This window comes from Panthera pardus, unplaced genomic scaffold, assembly GCF_024362965.1.
Source record: "Panthera pardus isolate Hobbes unplaced genomic scaffold, ASM2436296v1 HiC_scaffold_17, whole genome shotgun sequence".
Classification (NCBI taxonomy): domain Eukaryota; kingdom Metazoa; phylum Chordata; class Mammalia; order Carnivora; family Felidae; genus Panthera; species Panthera pardus.
In genome coordinates, this window is record NW_026526732.1 from 100,034,223 (window position 1) to 100,046,828 (window position 12,606).

The 12,606-nt window shown below is 42.0% G+C and overlaps 1 protein-coding gene and 1 long non-coding RNA gene across 4 annotated transcripts in view; one reads left to right on the forward strand and one right to left on the reverse strand.

Annotated features, from left to right (window-relative positions):
* The window catches only part of LOC109271769 (uncharacterized), a 28,452-nt gene extending 16,758 nt beyond the window's left edge, over positions 1-11,694 (reverse strand). Inside the window, exon 1 of the long non-coding RNA XR_002082106.2 lies at positions 11,583-11,694. This is a non-coding gene — a long non-coding RNA (uncharacterized LOC109271769). The remainder of the gene's footprint in view (positions 1-11,582) is intronic.
* The window catches only part of KLHL31 (kelch like family member 31), a 46,841-nt gene continuing 45,614 nt past the window's right edge, over positions 11,380-12,606 (forward strand). For 2 of the 3 annotated variants that reach the window (XR_002082103.2, XM_019457431.2), the window contains exon 1: positions 11,560-11,665. The gene's annotated coding sequence lies outside the window, so the exon portion shown is untranslated. Of the gene's footprint in view, positions 11,666-12,606 lie in introns of all 3 variants that reach the window. The other variant, XM_019457432.2, reaches the window with a different exon arrangement.

Below are 12,606 nucleotides of genomic sequence, written 5' to 3' on the forward strand. Positions count from 1 at the left end.
ATTCCCTGTTACTGAAAAACTATAAATGGTTAAGTGACTCCTTGCTGAGGATATTCTAGTCTAATCTCAAACCTGAAGAAGTCACTTCTACAAAGTTGCTTCTAATTTTAGAATGGTAGACAATTAGACAATGAACTATGATATGAAGCTCTTCGTGGCAAACTCAATTGCCTACCATGACTAAGGAGAAATGAGAAAACCATCCAGGATAAGTGCCGGGCAAACCCCATGTGGGCAATGGAAACTGATGCGTTGGGGGCATATGCCCTAATGGGTGCAGTCACCACTCAGCTTCAGCTGTTGTTCTCACGTAGATGGACGGGGCCAGTATCGCTAGATTGTATGACTGTTCATGAAACCACCTTTCTATGGAAATTGTTCTATGCAGCAAGATATTGTTCTGTGAAAACCTCTTTATTTAAAACTATTGGCTAAGGGGCACCTGGGTTGCTCAGCTGGTTGAGCATCCGACTTCAGCTCAGGTCATGATCTCACAGTTCATGAGCTCAAGCCCCACATCAGCCTTGCTGCTGTCAGCGCAGAGCCTGCTTCGGATCCTCTGTTTCCCCTGTCTCTCTGCCCCTTCCTCACTTGAGCTCTCTCTCTCTCTCAAAAATGAATATACATTTATTTAAAAAATATATTAGCAGGGTGCCTAGATGGCTCAGTCAGTTAAGCGGCCAACTTCAGCTCAGGTCATGGACTCACAGTTGGTGAGTTCAAGCCCCACATTGGGCTCAATGCTGACAGCTCAGAGCCTGGAGACTGCTTCAGATTCTGTGTCTCCCTCTTTCTCTGCCCCTCCGCCACTTGTGCTATATCTCTCAAAAATAAATAAGCATTAAAAAAAGAAGTTTAAAAAATATATTAGTCCAATAAAATAAAAAACAAAAAACATTGTAAAGGCTAAATTTGGTCCACAGGACAACTGTCTTGAGTCCTCTCACAATGGTGCTCAGAAATGAGTGCCCCTACCCTATGATGTAAAACTGAGGGTTTGGGAAGTCCTGTGTCACATTTTCATCAGTTTGCCTCCATCTGATCAATCCGCCGCCTCTTGCTGTGAATGTCTTCTTTACTGCCTGGGAACCAACTTGATTGGAATATGTGAAGAAAGAATGAATATGCATCGAGTGAGGATGTGGAGGGACCTCCTAAGTGGAAACAATAAGGAACCTATAACATCTGAGTTTTGATCATCTTATTCTTTCCAGCTGTTTTCCACATAGCGTGGAGTCACTGTGTTGCCCGAGAGGACTCAGGGACAGCCATCAAGCTTTCAAAAGATAATTTTAATCAATTTTTCTGTTCAGAAATAGCTTTTGAAATTTAAAGCTGTTTTAAGATAACATATAATTGATCTCAACTTGCATAAACACAAGCCACTATGGTTTCAAAATTTTATGATGGCTGGCCTTCTTTAAAGGGGGAGGGGCAGGAATGAAAAATGATAGATTTAACTTTACCGAAAAGGCCTCACATCTCTCCTTTCAACTTCTTTAAATCTTCCAGAATGATTTCACTCTTGATCATGGTGAGGCAAAGGAAAAATATTTTAGTGGAATAGCTAGATGGGAAAAAAGAAGAGCATGGCAGGAAGGACAGAACGAGGCCATCACTTGTCTAGGGCATTGAATGGAAGGGACTTTTAGTCTTTCAATTACCTTTTGAAGGTAATTTGACGATGCGACTAATGAGAAACTAATCTTTGGCATCTTTTCTAATCTTGTTTCAATCTTGTTTAATTCCAGGGATAGTGGGTCATTAATGCAAGCAAATGGATCATCCCTAGGGTGACAAGCTTTCTTGAGCACTGACCATGTACCAGGCATCATACTGATATAGAAGTTAAAGAAAAAAAAAAAAGAGACCTTGTCCTCTAAGATGTCCCAGGTCAGGGAGGAGAAAACCACATTAATATAATGTAGTAAGTGCCACAAGAGACAGCTATATCCATGGCATCACAGGACCATGGAAGGAGGCACCTAACACAACTTGGGAAGAAGAGGAAGAAGACAGGTCAGGGAAGGACTCTACAAGAAGAAGGTAAATGAAGAAACACCACTCAACACTTGGGAATAAAGAAAATTTTATCATTTTAACTCACAATGGCCGGGAAAGCAAATTCCCTGAATAAGGGGCTTCTACATTTTAGATGACTCTTCAATAGTGCCAAACCAAAGTGAGTGTTAGTCCTCAGCTTTCATATGTAGATTGTTTTTATTATTTGCTGTCTAAAAGCAACCCTCAGTGACTGTACACTTGCAATCATCGGAGAAGCATGCCATATATTTTGAAAACTGTCATACTTTTATTTTTTTTTAATTTTTTTTGAATGTTTTATTTATTTTTGACAAAGCATGACCGGGGGAGGGTCAGAGAGAGAGGGAGACACAGAATCCGAAGCAGGCTCCAGGCTCTGAGCCATCAGCACAAAGCCCGACGCGGGGCTTGAACTCACAGACCGCAAGATCATGACCTGAGCCAAAGTCGGACGCTCAACCGACTGAGCCACTCAGGCACCCCAAAACTGTCATACTTTTAGAAGTGCTTGCAATGAATATGTTTTCTCCTTTACAAGTGTGTCTTTATACCAAAACAGAACTGCCACTTTTAAAATGTCACAACAGATCATGTGGCTTGTAAATGTCCTCTTACGTCAAGAACCTCTTAACTATACTGAGCACAGTCCATGCGCAATTGGCATCTGTAGATGCTTTTGGAATGGGCTGCATACATTCATGAATCGGCTATAGTATCCATGAAAGTTTTTACTTCATTGATTGACCTCATGTTTATCTTCCAAAAGTAAGAGTTCAATGGGACCTTTGAACGCCTCTATGCTTGACTTACCTAGCCAATGTTTTCTCCATAAAACCTATGTGTTTACAATAATGAAATAGATCCCTTTGTGTCACCTTGAAAAGGCAATGCTTCATGTCTATTATCTGAAAATTCTTGGCATAGGAACCCGGCTCCGCGTGTTCCATTTGTTTTAGAGAGTCACTAACAGATCCTCTTTCAAAGATTTACTCCCACAATAAAGACGAGAAACTATCTGTTGTCCCCTGTGACTGATCCCTGAGCTAGTCCTTCTTAGTGATGACAAATAGATTAACATGTCAGATGACATCTCCAAGCCTTTATGATATTTAAATAAAATTGGCTTCACCTTTCTAAGTCACAGCCATGCCCTCACCAGGATTTCGGGGAATTACCCAGGGACCTAGGCTCACGTATGTCACCTGTGACTCCAAGTAACTGCTCACCTCCTCACAGCTCATCTCCATAACTCTCCTGTCATTTTTACTCTGCGCCAATGCGGGTGACTTTTCTATGATTTCCACTGAAAACACCCACCCAGAACATTATGTAGAGCAGCCTTTACTCAAACTTTTGTGCCATGGAGAGTATTTACAATGCAGAAATACAAACTGCTGAGAATGAATCATTAGGCACCTTTGTTGTTACAGGTACATCAGCCACCCTGCATCAGAAATGGCTCCATTTCTGACTCCCTGCCCCCACCACCTGCAGACTACAGCTCACATCTCCTAACTCAGCCCTTCTCCCTCAAGACTCCCACCGGCTCTGTGCTTCCCTGCTTCCAGGCTGCCCTCTCTGAGTTTCCCCCCCTCAAGTCCCCCCATTTCATTATACCGAGGAGCTGAGCTCCTGGGCCTGTCAGCTGAGTAACTAAAGAGGAAAGAAATGCACTGAAAGGATACTGTGGAGCCCACGGACTCACTCCTGACCGGCCAGAGAAACAGGCCAGAGAGAGGAAGAGAACAAACAAAGCCTCTGCAGCTGGAGCCAGAGCGGAGAGGCCCAGACACCACAGCCCCCACAGAACAGTAGAAGCCATGGCAGGAAGTCCGAAAACCTCTAGATCTGGACGCAGAGGCCACCACTGGCCCCACTGCCAGTTCTGCTGTGGCAGACAGATGTTGCTGATGCGGCTCAGCCATTCCCCACCGCCCCCCTCGGGCCAGAACAGCTTCCTCTCTGCCCTGCTTCTTTGCATCATTAGCTCCCAATTTCTAATCTGGGGTGCGGGCATCTGATGAGCCAAACCCATGACTTATGCCCATCCATGCCATAGCTGACAAATTAAGCATCTGGCTTCTTGGCTTTTATGGCAGAGACAGACTCTGCTTGCCACCCAATCTCATACAGTAGAAAATAAGTATACAACCGTCAGCAAGGGGTTCACATGTCCAGCAGCCAGAAGTAAAAAGTGTCAGCGTCACTTTCTATCGCCTGTTTTGCCTCCTGGCCTTTCTGGCTCCTTGATGACTCTGCACAACCAAAGACTTACTATAGCCTTGCCTTTGCTAAACAAAGAGCAATCTTCTCCAGCCTCACTGTCTAGGATGCAAAACCTGTCAGTTTTGTTCTCTCAAACTTTCCTGTCTTCTGCCTGAAATGAAACTGTATATTTCTGGGAACCTAAATTTTAGAAGATGAAGGACATGCTTAAACTCTTCTCAGGCTACTGTTTAAGATGACAAGTCATGATTTCTTTTCCAGGTCCCACTTAAAGAAAAACTTTAAGACCACTTCTGTCCCTAAAGTTCAGTTTTTATTTTGAATAGTTTCTAGCACCTCTTGAGATCATAACAGAAGGAGTACTTACAAGAATAAGAGATACCCTGTTGACTCCCAGAGGCTGCATCTTCCTTCCAAGTTTTCTTTATACCTGCACTGTCCATACACCTGTGTTGTCCATACACCTAGGCTGTCGATACTCCTGCAGTGTCCATGTATGCAGTGCCTAATACTAATATTGGGCACTTGAAATAAGGCAAATCCAAATTTCAGCACTTGAAATGTACTGAAAATATAAAAGATTTTGAGCACTTAGTATTTATTTAGAATGTAAAATATCTCATAATTTTATATCAATTGTCTATTGAAACAATATTATAGATATATTGAGTTCAGTAAAATATATTATTAAATTAATGTCATCTGTTCCCCTTTTCTAATTTCTAAAGCAACTCTTAGAACATTTAAACTTACATATGCTTACATAATGCTTACATTACACTGTTTTGCACTCTGAAATGCACCTGTATTTTTAAATTAATTCCAGTATAGTTAACATACAGTGTATTAGTTTCAGGTGTACAATATAGTGATTCAGCAATTCCATATATTACTTAGTGTCATCAAGATGAGTGTGCTCTTAATCCCCTTCACCTGTTTTACCAACCCCCCCCCCCCACCCACCCCGCCAACTCCCCTCTGGTAACCATCTGTTTGTTCTCTATAGTTAAAAGACTGGGTTTGGGGAGTTTTTTTAGTTTGTCTCTTCCTCCCCCCCTTATTTGTTTTGTTTCTTAAATTCCACACATGAATGAAATCATATGGCATTTGTGTTTCTCTTAACTGACTTATTTCACTTAGCATTATACTCTCTAGATCTATCCATGTTGTTTGTAAGGGGCAGGATTTCATTCTTTTTTATGGCTGAAGAATATTCCATGGTGTGTGTGTGTGTGTCTTTTGTGTGTGTGTGTCTTTTGGGTGTTGAGTTGTATCAGTTTTTTTATATATTTTGAGTACTAACCCTTTATTGGATATGTCATTTACAAATATCTCCTCCCATTCAGTAGTCTGCCTTTTAGTTTTGTTGTTTGTTTCCTGCACTGTGCAGAAACTTTTTATTTTACTGTAATCTCAATAGTTTCTTTTTGCTTTTATCTTCTTGCCTCAGGAGACATATCTAGAAAGATGTTATTATGGCCAATGTCAGAAAAATTGCTGCCTGTGCTCCCTACTAGGATTTTTATGGTTTCAGGTTTCACATTTAGGTCTTTAATCCATTTTGAGTTTATTGTTGAGTATAGTATAAGAAAGTGGTCCGGTTTCATTCTTTTGCATGTGGCTCTCCAGTTTTCCCAGCACCATCTGTTGACGAGATTGTCTTTCCCCCATTGTATATCCTTTCCTCCTTTGTTGAAGATTAATTGACCATATAGTTGTGGGTTTCTTTCTGGGCTTTCTATTCTGCTCCACCGATCTATGTGTCTATTTTTGTCCCAATACCATACCATTTTGACTACTACAGCTTTTTTTTATATGAAATTTGTCAAATTGGTTTCCATACAACACCCAGTGCTCATCCCAACAGGTGCCCTCCTCCATGCCCATCACCTACCCTCCCCTCCCTCCCACCCTCCCCCCATCAACCCTCAGTTTATTCTCAGTTTTTAAGAGTCTCTTATGGTTTGGCTGTCTCCCTCTCTAACTTTTTTTTTCCTTCCCCTCCCCCATGGTCTTCTGTTAAGTTTCTGTTTCTGTTTCTGTTAAGGATCCACATAAGAGTGAACACATATGGTATCTGTCTTTCTCTGTATGACTTATTTCACTTAGCATAACACTCTCCAGTTCCATCCATGTTGCTACAAAAGGCCATATTTCATTCTTCATCATTGCCACGTAGTATTCCATTGTGTATATAAACCACAATTTCTTTATCCATCCATCAGTTGATGTACATTTAGGCTCTTTCCATAATTTGGCTATTGTTGAAAGTGCTGCTATAAACATTGGGGTACAAGTGCCTAGAAATATGGGATTGTGATCACTCCAACTTTGTGTTTCTTTTTCAAGATTGCTTTGGCTATTCAGGGCCTTTTGTGATCCATACAAATTTTAGGATTGTTGGTTCTAGTTCTGTGAAAAATGCTGCTGGTATGCACCTATAATTTTCAGTCAATGAGCATGTAGCCCATTCTATGCCTGCATACTACAAAATGAAAAAAAGCCTTTGAGACTCAATTATAACTGAGAATACTCTTCTAAAATTCTTTTGCATGAACAAACCCAAAATTTATTCATCACTCATTTAGCACTTTTCTAAATTAAGTAATCAATTAACCAATTATTGATCACTAGTGTGTGTCAAATGCTGTGTTGTTGGTTGGGACTAGAGTTATACACAAATCAGATACAGTCACTGTTTCATGCAAAATGAAGTGATTAAAAGCATGGGCCATGGAGCCTGACCATGTGGGTCTAAATTCTGGTTCCATCCCTTACCAGCATGTGATCTAGGATAAGTTAAGAGTTCTTCACTTTTTTAATCTATAAAACATGAATCCTAGCTGGTAAAAATGTTGTGAGGATTATGTTAGCTTATCCATGAAAGGTACATGGAAGGGTTAGTTACCTACTGCTGCATAACTTAGCAGCTTGAAACAATACACATTTATTATCTCACAGTTTCAGTAGATCAGAGATCCAAGCTTAACTGTGAAATCACAGTACTGCACAAAGTACTGCACGGTTTGATTACTAAGTAATTAGCTAATAAGCAAACCTCACAGAGCAGCTTCATGTCAGCCAAGGCCACACACAACTGTGGACAACACATTTGAACTGACAGATTTTGACATGTTAAAAATACAACATCGGTGCACACTGGGGATCCTTGGTGCCAGAAACAAAGGCGACAGAAGGAAAAAAACTAGTCCTTAGTAGATTCCTCCTCCTTGATTTTAACTGAAGCACTCTCTCAAGCTTTGACCAACATACAGAGCTTGATTTCCAGGCTAATGGCTTTGGCCAGAGGTCATGGCAGTGTTAACCACCTGCTGGTGCTTATCCAGGATATTTGCCAAGGTTGAGTCTCATCTGAAGGCTCAACTGAAGAAGGATCCACTTGAAAGTTCATGCAGGGGTGTTGGCAGGATTCACATCTTTGGGGGAATGTTGGACTAAGGGCTTCATTTTCTAGAGGTTGTTCCTTGCCTGGGTATTTCAGATGTTGCACTGAGCTTCATTAAAGACAGGAATAGAGAAAGTCTTCTTTTAATGTGGAAATAGGAATCTCTTGCAATCTAGTCATAGAAATCATAGTCCCTCAACTTTGAGGTATTCTATTGTTTAGAAGTAAGTTGCGGAAAGCTAAGAGATTATTTAATGCTATGAATCCCAGGAGGCAGAGATCATTTGGGGACCATCGTAGAAGCTACCTACAACAGTTACCTGGTACAGAGTAAGTACATGCTAGCTTTTGTTATTTATGGCACTTCTAGTCCAATGAGGGGTTGTTGAACTGTGAAGTGGAAGGGGAAATAGATGGCACCTCGGGAGCAAGTATGATGACTTAAGGCCAGAGAGAGAGGTGGTATATTTGAGGTACTTGGAGAGGACTGGCTTTGCTAGAGCATGAAGATATTGTAGAGGAAAACAGGGATCAGGTGGCTGAAAGGCAATGTAAGCCAGAGAGAGATTTGGGACTTTATCCTGAGGAAATGGAAAGCTATTGAATTTTCTGCAGGAAAGTTACATGACCAGATTTGAAAATATCACTTTGGTTACATTGTGTTAAGGACAGATTGGAGAGAAGCAAGAGTAGACACGGGAAAGCCATTTTGGGAGATTTCATAATGGTTCAAGTGAGAGATGATGATAGCCAGGACCATAATGGAAGCAGTGGGAAATATATTACAGATATGTAATAACAGGACATGGTGAATTATAAGATGTGGATACAGGGGTGCAGGGTGGTGAGGAAGAGGCAAATAATGATCCCAAGTTCACCCTTTATAGAACTAGATGAGTGATGGCTTGTATACCACCAAAGGCAATATTGTAGAAAGAACATATTTTGAGGGAAAAGATGACTTTAATCCTGGAAATAATGAATTTTAAGGAGCCTGTGAGATATCTAAGGATGTCTGAGATCATCTGCCAAATGCAGCTTTGAGGATTGAAGAGGTCGAGGACAGCTCTGAAGCACTTGGATCTTCAAAAGTTCCACAGAAGATCTTCTTCAAGAAAAGGAAAATGAGAATACAAGACCAGAGAAATTGGAGAAAAGTCAAAACCAATAGGAAGAAAAAAATTTTAGTAGAAGTGATTGGTCAACTGTGTGGAATAATTCAGAAAGGTCAGGCTCTGACAAATGTCCAAAAAACTAGTTACTCGGGGTTATTTATGACCTTGGCACTAGCACTTTGGTAGAAGGGCAAACAGGGAAACTTAGTTGGATTGATTTGGGGAGAAAATGGGAAGCAACATGATAGAGGCTACAGATATAAATACACACAATACATCTGAGAAGGTTGCCTATAAAGAAGTGAAGAGAAATATGGCATTTTCTGGAGAAAATATGGACAAAATTGAAAGCTTTGTTTTGTTGCACTTGTTTTAAATAGAAGATTTTGTGTACCATTAAATATAGGTAGAAATTGGCCAGCAGAAATGGGGGTGGGGGGGTACAGGAGAGTAGGAAGAATTGATACAGCAAGGTTCCTGAACAGATGGCTATGTCTGTAACCCAAAGCACCAGCAGAGGGGTTTAGAAGGAGGGGCTGTTCCATTTTAACAAGGCAAAGAAAGAAAGGTTGTGGACTTCGTCCTGGTGGATTTGGTATTGGAACATTGAACGTGTTCTGATAGAATGGCTTCTATTGCCTTTTTAACAAACCCTTTCCTTCAGATGTTGAGTAGCCCAAGCATTCTAAATCCTCGCTACTCCAAGTGTGGCCCTGGGACCAGCAATATCAGCATTACCTGTGAGCTTGTTAGAAAAACAGAATCGGGGCACCAGGGTGGCTCAGTGGGTTGAGTGTCCGACTTCAGCTTAGGTCATGATCTCACAGTCAGTGAGTTCCAGCCCGGCATCGGGCTCTGTGCTGACAGCTCAGAGCCTGGAGCCTGCTTCAGATTCTGTGTCTCCCTCTCTCTCTGCTCCTCCCCTGCTTGCACTCTATCTCTCTCTGTCTCTCAAAAATAAACGTTAGAAAGAAAAGAAAAACAGGATCTCGGGCCCCACCCCAGGCCTACCTTATCAAAACTGATTTTTAACAAGGTTCCCAGGTCATTCCTTCTTACTTCTTGAAGGACCTTTCCATAATCATATAAGTATCATCATAAATACTGATATCAGCTGATTTTTATCATTCTACTAAGGTGACAGTTGAATGCCCTGGCCCTTGACTGCAATCAAGGAGGTGGAAACAGGAAGGATCACATGGAAGTGGTCCTCTATTAGCTTTATGTAAACCATAGAATAAAGAACTTCTTTGATTTATTTCTGACACATTCGAAGCTGAAGATCTATGGGTGAAAACTAAGAATTTAAAAAAAAAAAATCAAAATAGTTTCCCATTCTAAAAAAGCTGAATGGAATTTAAGTAGAAGTGATAACTAAGATTCTAACCAGTGAGCTGAGAGGTGACAGGAGGACTAAGCCCAGTACCTACGGAAATCATAGAATCATAGAGTTGGAAAGATATCAGACATGATCTAGTGCAAGGGCCAGCCAGAGCGATAGTCCCTCCTACCTCACCCAATCCTATAGCTTCTTTTATTTCCCCGCTTCCCCTCATAAGGAACTGGCTCCTTTTCATCATTAGGATCCTGTTTCATCATTAGAACCCAGTTGTTACCGGAATTTTCCTTTCTTATTTTTAATATTTCCCTGGACTTCCACCCATGGGGCCCAAATTTGGCCTTGTTATGTTGCAAGAATTTTTACTGAATCCCCTTGTTGCACAACAACCCCCAAAACACTTGACACAGGAGTTTCATCTATCCTAAGTCCTCTCTCGATACTTTGCTTCAGACAGGCCCAATATGCACAGCTTCTGAAGTTCTCTTCATTCCAGACATTTCCTTCAGGATGCAGAATAATTTCCCAGTGTGCCAAGGGGCAAAGCAATGCCTAACACATCACCTGAGTAATGAAGACTAATTTAGAACATTAATTTTCCCTGATCCATTTCTCCATTATTGCAGCCTAATATCACATTAATGCTTCACAGCCATTTCACACTCTTAGTGTCTATTAAAAGCTTGTGGTCAATTGTAATCCTCTGATTTTTTTTTTTCACAAGAAGTGCTGCCAAAGTGGACATCTTTCCACCTGCCTGTACGCCAGAGCGTGTGTTCATCGCAGACCTCCCTGTGCATCACTGCAGAGTCAGGGACTGGTCGCAAACCTCACTCTGTTCAACTATACCATGACCGTAATGATGTCGATATCACATGTGAGGTATCAAAGAACACACCTTGTCCTCCTAAACATGTGCTCCTCTTCTAAAGAACAACCTATTTATAAACTTGGGCTTTGGGGAGGACCTGAGGTGACCAGGCTATTTACCGTTCTAGAAGCTAATTTGTGATTCACAGCCTTCCCTTCTTCTTACCAAGGATGCCTTCCCCGTCCCTGCTTCCAATAATTAAATACCCAGCTAATTAATTTCCTTTCCTCACACCCAGGGTGGCTGACTCTTGACTCTTTTTTTTTTAAACTACTGAGCAGGTCAAGAAACCCAACCCCTCCCCAGCAACCAGAGCCCCGCCTCTGCCCCAGGAGGCTGAGAGTTGAAGCCCCGGGGGGGAGGGGGTCCCCTCCTACTCCAGGCCATTCGGGCTGAGGAGCTCAAGCTCTGACACCTCATTTGGTTGGACGGCCAAGGGTCACTCTAAAAATTGCTGCTGCTGGGACTTTGTCAGGTGGCTGCTGGTGGCTCCCCACCGCATTTTCCTTCTCCCTCCCTCCCTCCCTCTCTCTCTCTCTCCACAGATTGCTTCCCAAGAGGAGCCTGCTGCTGAAAACTCACCATCACACGTCTGGACGCCACTTCGCACAGGAGGGTAAGGAGCTGGGGCCACGCTCTCCAATTCCTGTCTTCTAGATTCGAGGGTGCGTATGGGTGTGTGGGTGGGAGAGGGTGGCCGTGACCGCGTGCTCCCGGCTCCGGAGCAATTCACTGACTGCCATCTACAGCGGGCGGTACCAGTAGTTCTGTGCCTGTGCCCGATGGGAAATTGGGAGCCAGAAAACATTTTCTTGAAATGTAAGGAATGCCATAGATTAGGAGAATGCCTAGGGATAGAAATGCATGAGAGGGATGCCTTTAAATAGTAAAATTGCTAGTCGTTTCTATTAATAATTTTAAGTCTCTAAAGCCTAATGTATTTTTTTTCTTCCTCTCTGTTTTATAAAGAAAGGAGGGACAAAGTAACATTATTAGGTTTGGTTCACAAGGTTTAGAATTCCCTCTTCATTTTGATCAGGAACCATGTAAACATTTAGTACCTGATCCATTTAGATGAAATACAGTACGTTTCAATTCAGTTGATAGCACAAAAGTCTACCAACTTTTTGGTTGATAAACTCTTTGAATTCCTAGAAATATTCCTACTGGCAAGATAGAAACTCCCCCTATGAAAAGAAAGTATTGTTGACTGAACCATAAGACAAGTTTTTGTTCCCGATGTACACATATGGCTATGCTGATCATACGTTTTAGGTTAGAAATGAAACGGTAAAGTGGAAAACCCCCCTCAAGTCCAACTTAACTTAAAATGGCAAGCAGCAGAGGCTGGAGTGTTTCTATTCCAGGAGTCAGTCCTGATGAGCTCGGACAGATGCAGCCACAGGAATGTGACAGGACAGGGAGAAGGCGCAGCTGATTCGCCCCTTTGGCAAGGACACATTCTGGGATCCCAGCTCATTCTGGCATGAGAGTGACAGTGACACTTTAGCACACATGGCTTTTCAGCTTGCCCCATGTGGAGTCTCTCCCAGGAGGCTAGGGTGGAGGGCAGCAGAAAAGAGAATGTTCTTAAATATAAAGTGAC